This window comes from Vulpes lagopus, chromosome 9, assembly GCF_018345385.1.
Source record: "Vulpes lagopus strain Blue_001 chromosome 9, ASM1834538v1, whole genome shotgun sequence".
NCBI lineage: Eukaryota > Metazoa > Chordata > Mammalia > Carnivora > Canidae > Vulpes > Vulpes lagopus.
In genome coordinates this window covers 33,190,809-33,205,452 of record NC_054832.1, presented here as the reverse complement: position 1 = coordinate 33,205,452, position 14,644 = coordinate 33,190,809, and the positions used below count along the sequence as shown (strand labels likewise).

The 14,644-nt window shown below is 34.7% G+C and overlaps 1 protein-coding gene across 15 annotated transcripts in view; it reads left to right on the top strand.

Moving 5' to 3' along the window:
- The window catches only part of RIMS2 (regulating synaptic membrane exocytosis 2), a 588,301-nt gene that overhangs the window by 272,707 nt on the left and 300,950 nt on the right, over positions 1-14,644 (top strand). The gene's annotated exons all lie outside the window — the stretch shown is intronic.

Genomic DNA, 14,644 nt, shown 5'->3' with positions numbered 1-14,644 from the left:
ACTGGAATGATTTCTGTAATCCACTTATACTTAGCTATATTTTGAAAAAATTCTTGTTACTAAACTTTACTCTTTTATTACTCTGTTTCTGAATTGGCTCAGTCATTACAGTTTTCACATGCCCCTCCCAGACCCTTTCTCTTTCTGCTCTTTTTCCACCTCTCTGCCTCCTGCTATTTTCCCCCCTATATTCTCCCTCTCTCTTCTTCTGCTTCTCTGTTGCCTATCCCCACTGCATGCACTTAACATTTTTGTATGGTGTCTTCTGTCAAGATTTATTATATTTCAGGTATGCTAATAAGTTGCAAATCGCTTTATTTTAATCCAGCTCCCATCTGAAAGATAAGTCTATTTTATATAAACCACATTTTATGGAAAAGGTTCTATTAATTAAACACTTCTAATGTTAGAAAATTAGAAGGACTAGTTCAGGTTCTTTTTTATTATTAGGCTACCTTGAGAGCTATAGAGAAAAAGGATAATATGTTATGCAACCTAATGCCTATTCCCATCTCCTACCCCTGAGAATCCCCTTTGGTAGACTTTATATGAAGTTAAGATTATATTTAAATTTTAAATTTAAAGGTGAATTTCCCCAGGATGAAAGGCATTTCACATCACATTCATTACTTCATATCATTTTAATGATATTAAGTAGTTAATTGGAAGTATATAATGTCACTGGACATGATGTTTGAATTTACATATTATTTCTTAGTAATAGACTTGACTGCATTAGCTATTGAAAACTTTATATCTGTTCAGAAAAAAGTATAAGAAACTATTTAGTTCTATGAATTATAGTTTTCAGAGCAGATTAAAATTAATTATTATCTTATTGTGAAAACATACTTAGGGAATCACATTATTTTATTCTAATTTTTAATAGCTTCTAGTTGTTAAAAAGTTTATAAATATGAATTTGAAAATATTTGTAAGAATAAAGACCCAAATAAAATGATTAATATTCACTTATAAACGCCATGTAAAGATTAGCAGATGAAAAAGGAAAATTAGAATTAATCCTATGTAGGAAGGCATTAATTTTTTGAAGCGGTGTTAATAAAGAGGGCATTTGCTTATTGGTTAATACTAACATTTTAACTAGAAATTGAAGGTTTAAACTATATTTTCTTTTACCAAGAAACGGATAAGTATTATCTCAATTATATTCATTTGGATATGTTTGGGAAAGTTAAATACATGATGTTTGAAATGAAAAAAATAAGAAAAAAGAAATTTATAAGCCATTGAGGAACTGGTGTGGTTGATAGGTTTATTAATAATACTTTTTTTTTTAATAGACAGTGTGGCTTATTAGAAAGAGCAATGGATTGAAGATATGGGTGCTCTTCTAGGCTCTGCCAGTGACCCCATTGTAATCTTTGGAAAGTTATTTAATTTTCTGGGCTTCAATTTCCTCTCTAAATGGAAGAAAATAGAATAATTCAATATTTTTAAAACTATGCTCAATGAAGCACCAGATATCTGTGCTGTTGCTGAAGAGGATATAAGGCCCAGATGAGCAATTGGATCTTCTACTTTGTTTCAACCAAACTTTGTTCTTAACCAGTTTTATATTTGGAGGTTTTGTTAGGAAGGAGGCTCCATTGCATAAAGAAGTGTGGAAATAGCTAGACTTGTTATTTTAATTAATCAGTCAATTCATTCCGTTAGTTTATGTTCCATGCAGTACTCTGTATGCCAGAGTCTACAACAGTTAAAAAAAAAAAAAAAAAAGACAAATTTCTTGAGGTCAAAGAGGTAACAAGAAGCCATATCATTCAGGGATTAGTAAGCTGTTGCAAGAACTTTGGTTTTCACTTTAAGTGACCAGAGAAGCCATTGGAAGAGTAATAAATGATTTGGTCTAATTTATCTTTTAAGGACCACTCTTGATGTTCTATTGAAAACAGAACTGAAAGGAACAAAGATGGGGTGCAGGAAGAACAGTGAGGAGGCTAATCTAGTACACAATGGGAGATAATGGTTATAGAAGTTGGTAGTAGTGGGGCTGAAGAGAGGTAGTTGGATTTTGGGTATACTTTGAAATACACCCAACAGAATTTTCTGATGGTTCAGAAGTGGGTTGTGAAAGTAAGAGATGTAGTGAAGGATTACTGCAAAGATTTTTGTCTAAGGAAGTGGAAGGAAGAACTTGCCATTAAATAACATCAGGAAATTGTGACAGATTTTTTTCTTTTTTCTTGCAAGGGGAGGGGAGGACATTCAAGCATTAGGTTTTGTACATACTAAGTTTGAATTTTCTATCAGATATCTTTAAAAAAAATTTTTTTAAGATTTTATTTATTCATGAGAGACAGAAAGAGAGAGAGGCAGAGATACAGGCAGAGGGAGAAGCAGGCTCCTCACAGGGAGCTCAGTGTGGGACTTGATATCCAGACCCAGGATCACACCCTGAGCCAAAGGCAGATGCTCAACTGCTGAGCCACCCAGGTTTCCCAGTGAATTTTCTATCAAATATCTAAATGGAAGTGATGAGTCAGCTATTGGATATGCTAATCTGGAACTCACTGGCATGGCTTGGTTTGTATACATAATTGTGGAAGCCATCAATATGATGCAGGCTGGCTGGATCTGAGAAGCCAGAGAAGGGTCCCCCAGGACCAGCCAGGAGGATCCTTGGCTTTGTGCAGGATAGAAATCAAATGCCAGCTGAGAGGAAGTGAGAACAGGGTTCATTTAAGATACAAAGAGAGAGTAGATATAGACAGAGCATCTGGGAGACTCAAAGGAGAGTGAGTCTTGTCTTGCCTGGAGCCGGCAAAGTTTCGTTTTACTGAAAACTGTGGTCTGATGCTCATGTCTTCTCAAGAATCCAGAAACAAGGAGTGTTTAGGTGTCCTGTGTAAGTCACTTATGCCCTGGAGCCAGGAGTCTTGCAAGCCAGCGGTCTTGGAAAGCCTTCATGACAACCCAACCCAGTCACTCCTTAGATATTATCTATTGTGCTAGAAGACTCCAAAGAAAATTGTTAACTACTTGACCTTTACAAGGAGGACATAACATTATCTGTTCTATAATGCCTGAGTAAGGTGGGCGTATAGGTCCTAGCAAAAATAGAAGCATGGAAAGGAGTGGAAAATAACAGTTTTTCATGGTGCCCCTTTAGTTTCTGTGTCTCAAATATATGTATGATAATTAAAGCCAATGTGACTGGAAAAGACTACTGACAGTGTTTTTCTGGGAAAAAGGAGTTCTCAGGATTAAACTCCTGGAATACTCCCACAACTAGAAGGGAATGAGGAAAAATCAGCAAAAGAAAATTAAGAGTAACTGCTCAATGAAGTAGAAGGAAAACCAGGAAGAATGTGATGTCCCAGGATCCAACTGAAAAAAGTATTCCAAGAATTATTGATAATGTCAGTTGTTGCTTAGGAGTCAAAGACTGATCATTAACCACTAGATTTAGCCATGCAGAAGCAGACCTTGCACTTTCAGTGGAGTGGTGGGTTTGGAAGTCTGAAGTGGGCTCAAGAAAAATATGGAAAGGGACACCTGGGTGGCTCAGTGGTTTAGCGTCTGCCTTCAGCCCAGGGTGTGGTCCTGGAGTCCAGAGGTCGAGTCCCTCATCAGGCACCCTACATGGAGCCTGCTTCTCCCTCTGCCTATGTTTCTGCCTCTCTCTCTCTGTGTGTCTCTCATGCATAAATAAATAAAATAATTTTTTAAAAAAAGAAAGAAAAATATGGGAAGGAGGGAGTTGGAAGTGGTGATTTATGGGTAGCTCTTTTGGGGAGTTTTGCTGTATAGAGGAACAACAACAGTGAGAAAAAGTGGTAGCTACAGAGTGAGGAATTTTTTTAAGATGGGAGACAATGGGGATCCCTGGGTGGCGCAGCGGTTTGGCGCCTGCCTTTGGCCCAGGGCGCGATCCTGGAGACCCGGGATCGAATCCCACGTCGGGCTCCCGGTGCATGGAGCTTGCTTCTCCCTCCGCCTGTGTCTCTGCCTGTCTCTCTCTCTCTCTCTCTCTCTGTGACTATCATAAATAAATAAAAATTAAAGAAAAAAAAGATGGGAGACAATGTTCTGATGGGGGTGATTACATAGGGAAAATTTGATGATGCAGGAGAAAGAAAAGACAATTATTAGATCTTTATGTAATGAAAGAAGATGGGATTTAGTACACTAGTGGATGGGATGACTTGCTGTAGGAGCAAGGTGCAAGGACAGTTTGTTCATAATAACAGAAAGGAAGGCAGACTATATGAAAACAGGTGTATGTACGTTGAACTGTGATTGGTTCTTTAAGTGTGGAATGTCTTGTTTGATTATTTCTTTTTTCTGCAAGTGGGAAAGGTAGCAGAGCCATTATCTGTGAATCAGGATTGGGGGAATTGGCTAAAGTTGTATGGATAGGGAAAATGTAAATTCTTATCTGGGAGAGTGGAAAAGACAATAAACGAAGGAAATGTAGTACTATTGGGTGAAAGAAATATAAACTGACCTGGCATTAGTGGTTATAGATTTTCAGGGAGATGAGTTTGTGTGGTTTTGTGTTTTTTCACTGGATATATTCAGCTACCCAGGTCAAAACATGGATGTCTTAGTCCATTTGTGCTGCTATAAGAAAATACCATAGTCTGGATAGTTTATAAACAATAGAAATTTATTTCTCACAGTTCTAGAGGCTGGAAGTCTGAGATGCGGTGCCAGGATGGTTAGGTGCAACCTCTTCCAGTCCCATACTTGTTGTATCCTCATGTGGCAGAAGGGAGCAGGCTAGTTCTCTGGGGTCTCTGTTTTAAGGGCACCAATCCCAGTCATGGTGACTCCACCCTCATGACTCAGACACCTCCAAAAGCCCCACCTCCTAATAGCATTACTTGGGGGTTAGTATATCAACATACGAATTTGGGGGAGAAGGTCACAGGGACACAAACAGTACCAGAAAGGAGAACCAGAAAGGAGGCAAAGGAGTTTAAAATATTGGCATGTATGTGCAAATGGGATTTAAATTATGTATGGGAGTTGGGGCAGAGGAAGCAAGGGGGTACTTAAAAGAGCTAAGGGAAAATTAAAAAAAGAAACTTGGTGGCATATATGGTTTGTAGGAATCAGTACGTTAGAAGAGTTATTTAAATTAGGATACTATAGAGAATGAGCTTCTTAATTGTTTTATTTTGTTTTCCTGTTAGACTGTGTGTAACCTCCTTGAAGGTAGAGATCTTGCCTATGTTCTTTCTTTTGTATCCCAGAAATTAGCCTGAGGCCTGGCACCTGGTAGGCTCTTAACAGATATTTTTTTTTCAGATTTTTTTTAATAAATGGATGACTATATGGAACAATGAGTGAGTGAATGAATGAAACAATGTTTTTATTTCTTTTTGCTTCAACACTGTATGATTTATGTCAGTTATATGTTAGCTTAAAAAATTATTTTGCTTTGGTTCTAAAGCTCAGAGTGTACTACCTGATATCAAATAAAACAAATGAAAGAACTATTAGGGAAAAAACATAAAGTTTCAACTATTTATAAAAACGACATGAAGGGGAGCCTGGGTGGCTCAGTCAGTTAAGTGTCTGTCTGTCTTTGGCTCAGGTCATGATCCCAGGTCCTCGGCTCAAGCCCCAGATGGGGCTTCTGCTCAGTGGGGAGGAGTTTGCTTCTCCCCCTCCCTCTGTGTGTTGTCTTGCTCTTGCTCTTTCCCAAGTAAATAAATAAAATCTTAAAAAAAAAAAAACCCACAATGGGGAAACAATAAGTAAGTAGACTTCACATATAATTAGGAAAGCATGTTCTTGTAAACCTACTTTCCTGATTGTGAGAGATTCAGTTTATATCAGCTCAGATTAAATTAATATATCCCAAATGACAAGAGCAATACTTACTAAAATTCCAATCATGGATTTTTAAAGATTTTTTATTCTTGCTTACTTGTGTTGAATTAATTTTATTTTTAGCCACTTTTACGTAGCCCCTTAAAATTGTTTAAAATCCATTGCAAAGTAATTACTTAATCAAGAGTTATTTTTAATATGAAGCATAATTAGAGGCTCATTTGGATTATGTGACCTTTGAGTTACTGAATAGGGTCAAATCTGTAGGATAATGATTCTATAGAATATATTTTTAACACAGGATTAAGAATGTGAATTTTCAAGATAGACTACATGGATTTTTAAATCTAGCTCTATTATATTCTAATAATGTGATCTTGGGCAAATTATTTGACCTTCTCAATTGTAGTTTCCTCACCTGCAAAATATGACACTATTATCTAGTTGTTTTTTGTTTTTTTTTTTTAAGATTTTATTTACTCATGAGACACAGAGAGAGAGAGGCAGAGACATAGACAGAGGGAGAAGCAGGCTCCTTGTAGGGAGCCTGATGCGGTACTCCATCTCTGGATGGAGATCACACCCTGAACCCAAGGCAGGCACTCAACTGCTAAGCTATCCAGGGGTCCCACTATTATCTAGTTTAAATAGTTATTGTGAGGATTAAATAAGATAATCATGTAGAGTGTGTATTCCAGTCACTACAAATAACACCAAAACTTAGTTGTGTAAAACAACCATTTAATATGCTTATGGTATCTCTGGGTCAAGAATTTGAACAGGGCTTCTCTGGGACTGCTTGTCTCTGTTCTTCCTTGTCTGGGACCTCAGTGGGAGTTGGAGGTGGAGTGGTAGGGAGCGGTGGTGGAACAGCTGAGCCTCTTCAGGTATTTCTCTCTCCATGTGATCACTCAAGGAAATAGACTTCTTATGAGTTCACAAACCCAGAGCACATGTTCTGAGACAATGTCAGGAGGAAACCACGCTGTCCTTTTACACTACCATTTTATTGTTCTCTTAATACATAAAACAATCGATATTATCTCACATCTGATGAAATTAGTTACCTGAGTTGATAATAACAATCAACAATTCCAATACATTGTTTCCAGTATGAAACATAATTCACACTCAGATTGTAGTCCTTTCCTAGAGATATGGATAATTTCTAATATCTTGTATAGCTTTAATCCTCTCCTTTATTTTCATTAAAGAAATTGAGATTGACATTAGCACAGATGTAAATTTGAATTAATTCTACTTCGAATTTACTTTTGTTAAAAAATTAAATAACTTGTAAACTACATTATTTTACCACTAGTAGCATTACTCGTGACAGTTTACAACTGTGTTTTAATAGTGGTTGAACTACTAATGCAGATCATGACATAATATCCAATTACAGGTTGAGGGAAAGATTATTTGCTAAAATTCTACTGTTTACCATTTCCCAAACATATTATATATGTTCATATTGGCAGCAATAGTTTGATATATTCTCCTTTCTTTGCCAAGGTTGTACATTTTATTTTCCATTAAGAAAATAAAAGCCTCGGGCACCTGGGTGGCTCAGTGGTTGAGCATCTGCCTTCTGCTCAGGTTATGATCCTGGGGTCCTGGAATCCTGGGGTCCTGGGGTCCTGGGGTCCTGGGGTCAAGTTCCAAATGGGGCTCCTCACAGGGGGCCTGCTTCTCCCTCTGCCTGTGTCTCTGCCTCTCTCTGTGTGTCTCTCATGAATAAATAAATAAAATCTTTAAAAAAAAGAAAAGCCTCTAGTAAGTAAAAATTTACTGTCTCTGTCAAGATACAGTTTAAATATCACCTATATCCATTGCCTAAGTATTAATCTCTCCGTTTTCTGAATGATAATTTTTTCATGAATTGCCACAATTTTAATTCTAAGAAGCAAACTTTTCCACAATATAATATCTTAGAAATAGAGATAATTCTTACCATTACATGTTTATCATTGTTTAATGGCAGCATTTTTTTAGTAATACATGAAGAATGGTATATATTATAAATGACAGCAACTTAGATGAAATAAAATAATATATAATGGATGTATATTATAGTAAGGTATGTTAAAAATTGTTATGCTGTTTTATATATTTTACCTATCTTTTTAGAATGTGAGTTTCTTGGTCCTATTTGTATCCATAGAACCTAGAACAGTTTTATACTGTGTCATAATTAAAAAGAATTCTAATGGATATAATATATACAATCATTGTATTATCAATATATTCTTCTTTAAGAATGTGATTTTAATCATTCGCATGTTATTGAAGAAGAATATATTGATAACACCAAAGGAGCAAGATTTAAAAAAAAAGAGCTTATTATGAATAATATTTTATCTTCCTATTTATTTAATCTTCCTTAATGTATTTTGAGTAGCCTTGGTTTTGCTTTGGAAGTTGAGACTAGGTCCAAAGAATCTATCTGGCCCTTTAGATCTATTGACTTTTATGTTTTGGTTCATATCTTTAAAATTCACTGCTTCAGAAGATGGCAATGTATTAGGAACAAATTACCATAAACCTAGTGGTTTAAAACAACATGCATTTATTATCTCACAATTTCTATTATTCAGGAGTCTCAGCACGGCTTAGCTGTGCACCCTGCTTAGAGTCTGAAAGCTACAAGGGTGTTGGCTGGGCTGTGTTCTTATTTGTAGGCTCAACTGAGGAAGAATATGGTTCCAAGTTCAGTGAGATTGTCGGCAGAATATATTTTCTTGTGCCTGGATGCTACCCAAAGTTCTTAGATGATACCCATAGTTCCTAAAGACCGCCTGCTGTTCCTTGACACATAGGCCTCTCATCATGGCTGCTTACTTCATCAAGCTAGCAAAGATCATCTCTAGAACAAATTGACTGGCTATATAGTCTTGCTAATGATATCATGGGAGTGATATTCCATCACCTTGTCATCTCACCATCTTGATTAGGAGGAAAAGCATGAACACCACAAGGTGTGGATAATGGGGCAATACCTTAGAATCAGTTTTCCACATTCACCCTAACAGTTGTTTCTGAAGCAACTCCATGGAGCATAGTTGGAAAACCATTGCCTTAGAGAATATTCACTCTATATAACTTTTTTTTTTTTTTAACTTTGAGTCTCCTTTAATACTGAACTGAATATGTTTTTTAGGGGAGGAAATACTTATGCTTTATTATCAGTTTTAATGGCTACCTTATGAAAAAAAATGACCCTCCAGGAAGGTTTCAGCATTATGTCTCAAAATATAGCTCCTGAAACACTTGTTCCATTAGAAAGATTAGTGTTTCAATTAGGTTTGTGGAAATTGTATATTATATAATTCATGTAAAGGAGCATATTGTTATTACTGTATGAAAAATCCTTCACTTAAGAAATCTATTTAATTACATTTAATCTAGAGTTTTCTAGATTTATTTGACTAGAAGACCTTTATATTACTTGACCTATTAACATTTTGCAGAATTAGTGTTCCTTGTTGGGAAATGCTAACATATATAGCCTTTGACAAGTTGAAGAGGAGGGCAAAATATCAAGGAGAGAAATGAGAAGAAAAAGAAAAGATTGTAGATGAATTTTCTCTGTTTTAGAATGAAAGTTTAATTATTTCATTTTAATGGTGATGAAAATGATGATATCATCAAATGGGGATGCCTCTACAATTTGCAAAGAACTTTCATCACCAGATTCGTATTTAAACCTCTCAACAATCTGTTAGATATCACAATTAATCTCTTTTTATATAGATGAGGAAATGAGGCCTAATGTATTATTTGACTTGCCTGAGTCCTAAAATTAGTAAGAAGTGAAACATATATTTTAATGTAGGCTTTCTGGCTCTAGCTATAAAACTCTTTCTGTCACCACATGCTGTGTCCTTAAAATTTGGTTAAAAATGAGGATGTTGAAGAATGCTTTCATATAATAATGTGATTTAGTTTTAAAACCTCTGTTAACTTGAAGTAACTAAAACAATGACATAAACAGTTAATAAATGCCTGCATTCATTAGTGACTTAGAAAAAAATGTAATCAATAGAATATCCAATTTTTTTTCTCTGCATATTTAACACACAACACACACATACACACAAACATATGCACTGTAGGACTGGTTTGTGTTTTACAGTAGAGGTAAGTGAAGCAGAAAACCTTAGCCTAAGACATGAGACTTTGATTACTATTTTTAATCAGGCTTCATATTTGAGTACGTTAAACTTAACAGTAATAGAATCATTAAATATCAGAGTTACATAAAATTTAGTGTGCTTTTTTTGTGTGTGTAACTTCCTAACAGAAGCACCGATCTTTCTTACATCATGCTAAAAAGTGTTATTCCAGCCTTTTTTTTTTTTTGAATTGGGAAAAATTGCAAAGATAGTAGACAGAGTTTCTGTGTGCCCTTTTCCTGGTTTCCTTCAGTGATTACAGTATATTTATAGCACAATATCAAACCAGGAAATTGGCATCAATTTATATAGCTTATATAGTTTTATGACATCACATATATGGATTTATAAACGCCTGCTATTATAAAGATACAGAACTTCTATATCACCACAAAGATCATTGTTATGCTAACCCTTTATAGTAACATTTTCTTCTTCCCTTTACTCATCCCTAACCTCTGCTAACCACTGATTTATTTTTCATCTCTATAATTTTATCATTTAGAGAATATTGTATGAATGAAATCATATGGTATGTAACATTTTGTGACTTTTTTTTCCCATTCTGCATATTGCCCTTGAGGTCCATCTCTGTTGTATGTATAAATAGTTTTTCCTTTTTTATTACTGAGTAGTATTCAATGGTATGGATATACCACAGTTTGTTTGGTCATTTGCTTATTGAAAGATATTTTGGTTGTTTCCACTTTTTAGCTATTAAAATTAAAGATTTTATTTTGGTGAAATTTCTCTTCATATAGAGAATCTAGTCTTTTACCATTAAATGTGATCTTAGCTGTAGGTTTTCAGTTGATTATTTATTCGAGCACATTCTCTTGTATTGCTTGTTTTTTGAAAGTTTTTTTTTAATCATGAATTTTTTTCTCCATTAATGAATAAGATCATGTGATTTTTCTCGTTTAGTTTATGAATATGATAAGATGCATTGATTTTCAATATTCAACCAGCCTTGCATTCCAGCAATAAACTTCTTTGGTCAGAGTGTATAATACTTTATATATATTGCTGATTCTATTTGTTTTTGCTGAGTAATATTTTGTTAAGTATTTATGTGTTCATGAGGGATATTGGTCTCCATTTTTTTTGTTGTTTGCCATTTTCTTTTTTGTATTCTGTTCCCTCTGATTTTTATTTCTCTGTTTTCCTTTTCTTGCCTTCCAGTGGGTTAGTTGAACATCTTTTTAAGCATTGCATTTTGATTCATCTGTGATGTTTTTTGAGTATATTTCTTCACAATTTTTTTTTTTGTTTTTGGTGTTTTAAGGGAGTGCTCTAGGTATATATTACATATGCACACATCACATCCTACCGGTTTTACATTTTACTAGAGTGCAGTGTAGAAACCTTACACACTTTAAGTTCCTTTGCCTTTTCCTGTTTCTAATGTAATTTTCTTAAATATTTCTTCTATATATGTCAAAAAGCAATGTATATTTTTTGCTTCAAACAACAGACGTAATTTAGAAAGCTCAAGAGGAAAAGGAAAGTCTATTGCATTAATCCATATTTTTGCTTTCTATGTTCTTTATTCCTTCTCAGTATTTCCAGGTTCTCTCTTTTTTTGTTATTTTTGTTTCCAGAATTTTCTTTAGTCATTCCTTCAGGGTAGGTTGGCTGGTGACAAATTCTCTTAGTTTTCTTTTGTCTGAGAATTTCTTTATTTTTCTGTCATTTCTGTGATAAGCTTTACTGTGTTTAGAATGAGGGTTGACATTCTTTTCTTTCAGCAATTAAAAAATATCATTCCATCTTCTTCTGGCCTCCAAGGTTTCTGATCAGAAATATACTGTTATTTGAATTGTTTTCCCTCTTTAGGTAAGGTGGTGTTTTTCTCTTGCTACTTTCAAGACAGTTTGTCTTCAGTTTTTAGTTTGATGACAGTGTGCCTTGCAACAGATTTCTTTGAGTGTTTCTGGTTTGGGGGGTTTTGTAGTTTTTGGAATCAGACTCAGCTTATACGTTTTACAAATTTGGGAAATTTTCTGTCACTGTTTCTTTAAATACTTTTCCAGTTTTAGTTTCTTTTTCTTCTCCTTCTGGACTACAGTGACATTAATCTTAGATCTTTTGTTATAATCTCTCAAGATCCTGAGGCTTCACTTATTTTTTTATTTTTAGTTTATTTTATTTGTCTACTTTATATTTTTCAGATTGGGTGATTTATATTCTATTTTCAAGTTCATTGAGTTGTTCCTCTGTTTTCTGCATTCTGCAGTTGAGCTCATCAGTTTGCTTTTTAAATTTGTTATTTTTCAGTTCTAAAATTTCCATTAGGTTCTTTCTGTGTCTTCTGTTTCTTAGCAATACATTTTTGACATGCTACTAAAGGAAGAATGTTCTGAGTTCTGCCCTTTGAGGCTATTCAAAATAAGATTAAGTGATAAAAATATCTAAATACCGATAGACCTAGTAGTTGAGGACTATTTTGTGTATGATTTACGTTGATTGTTGTATTTAACTCATAAGTAATTCTAATTTTTACTCATTTAACAAATGTTTACTGGCTGCTACCTATCATTTATGACATTTTTTTTTTGTCAGCCAAATATTTTTTTGGCCTCAAATGGCTAAACAGCTTGTCCTTTATTTACTAAGGAAAGAACTTAATTTCTGCTTTTTTTGATAGGTTATTGGCATTGGGAGAAAGATTGTGAGCTGGGTTCTCACACCTTCACATAAACCAGCCAAGAATTTTCATTTAGGGTTCCACACTTTATTTAATTCTGTTTGGAGATTTATCAGTGCTTTTGTATGGAGCAATATTGTATTTTCAAAGGGTTTTCTGGGACACAAATACTTTTAACTTTTTGGGTAGCCATAAAATTTTAATTGTCAATTTGCACCATGAAGGATTATGCCATGAAAAGATATCTGTTTTTTTAGATTAAAGAATATTTTTCCCCTGTAAAGTGAATTTTGGGTATATTAGATATTACAATTTCATCATCCCTCACAAATAAACTTCTTAAGAGAATTATCTCCAGTGGTTCTCAGACATTATTGAGATCCTCATCACCTGGTGGGTTGCTGAAAAACAGATTGCTAGGCCTTATCTACAGAATTTCTTATTAAATCTCAGCTGGTGCCTAAAAATTTGCACTTCTAACAAATTCCGAGGTGATGTTTATTATGCTACTTAGGGGATTTCAGTTTGTGAACCATTTATCTACAATTTTTCTACTTCCTCATCTCCCTTTGATTCTTTAGTTACTTCAACAGATTTTAGTTTTCATTATTCTATTTGAAGTGCTTTCTTTTAACATCCTTCCTGATCTTCATGTTGCTTGATAAATGCACACTTTTTAGTTCCCTATCTTACCTACTGTACAGAAATCATTCACCATAGTTATTTTCTCCTCCTGCTGAGGGAACTCTTCTGTTCAGCTTGGAGAACCCCTCCCTCCCTCCCTCCTTCTTTTCTTTCTGGCATGCTCTTTCTCAGCCTTTTTCTCAAACCAAACTTTAAATGTTAGAATTCAATTAGGTTCCTATTCATATCTTACTTTACCTTTTGTTTCTAAATGATCTACTTAGTCTTACCTGTGTGTTAGTAATTCCCAATTTATGTCTGTAGCTCAGAACTTTCTTTGTTATAGCTGAACAAATTGATTTTTTATATGCCCACTTATATAACTTAGAGATATTTTGAATAATACATCCAAAATCCGTCACTATATTTAATAAACTCTAAGATGCATATTTTATCATTATAATGTCTGTGAATTCTATAGTTAATGACATCTTAGATTCTATGAAATAGAGTAATTTCTTCCTACCCCTTCCTAATAAAGCACTCTCTTCCTCCAGCTTTCTCCATCTCATAAATAGTCTTTCCTTCCATTCAGTTGTTAATGCTAGAAACCTGGGAGCTACCCTTGACTCTCAGTCTTTCTTAATCTTTTTTTTTTAAAGTAATCTCTATACCCAACATGGGGCTCAAACTCATGATCCTGAGATCAAGAGTTGCACACTCCTGTGACTGAGCCAGCAAGAAGCCCCTCTTCAGTCTTTCATAATACTCTTATTTCTCAATTCTCTTTTTTCTGATCTGTTTCTGTCACCTTTGTTCAAGCCATAATTACCTGTCTTATGGATTATTGCAAATGCCTGTTATCCTTGGTGTCTTCCAACCTAATCTGTAGTTAGTACTTAGATTCATCTTTTTAAAATGTAAATCAGTTCATGTCACCATCATGCTTAAAATCCTTCAGTGAATGAAATCCATAATATTTGATATAGCATAAAAAGTCCTCTCTAAGCTGGTTTGTGCTGCCTCATCTCATTTAACGTTCTTTTTGGTTCAGACACACTGGAGTTCCATCAGTTCCTCTACAGTACCCTGTTGTTTGCTTCTTTCTGGAATGTTCTTTTCTTCATTTTCTATCTACCTATCTCCTTACTTGTCTTTCAGGCCATGTATTTCATTTCTCATTTTTAGGATCACTTCTTTTAGAGGTGTTTGCCGACCTCAAAATCTACAGTAGATCTTATTATGCTCTTTCATGGTGTTTCGAGAGTTCTGCCCTTTGCACTTATTATACTCTCTCTTGGTGTACTCTCCTGTATGACACTCATGATTTATTTATTGTGTTTATTTTCACTGTGTTCTATGTCTCATTATTTTACTCCTTATGCTAGAGCTT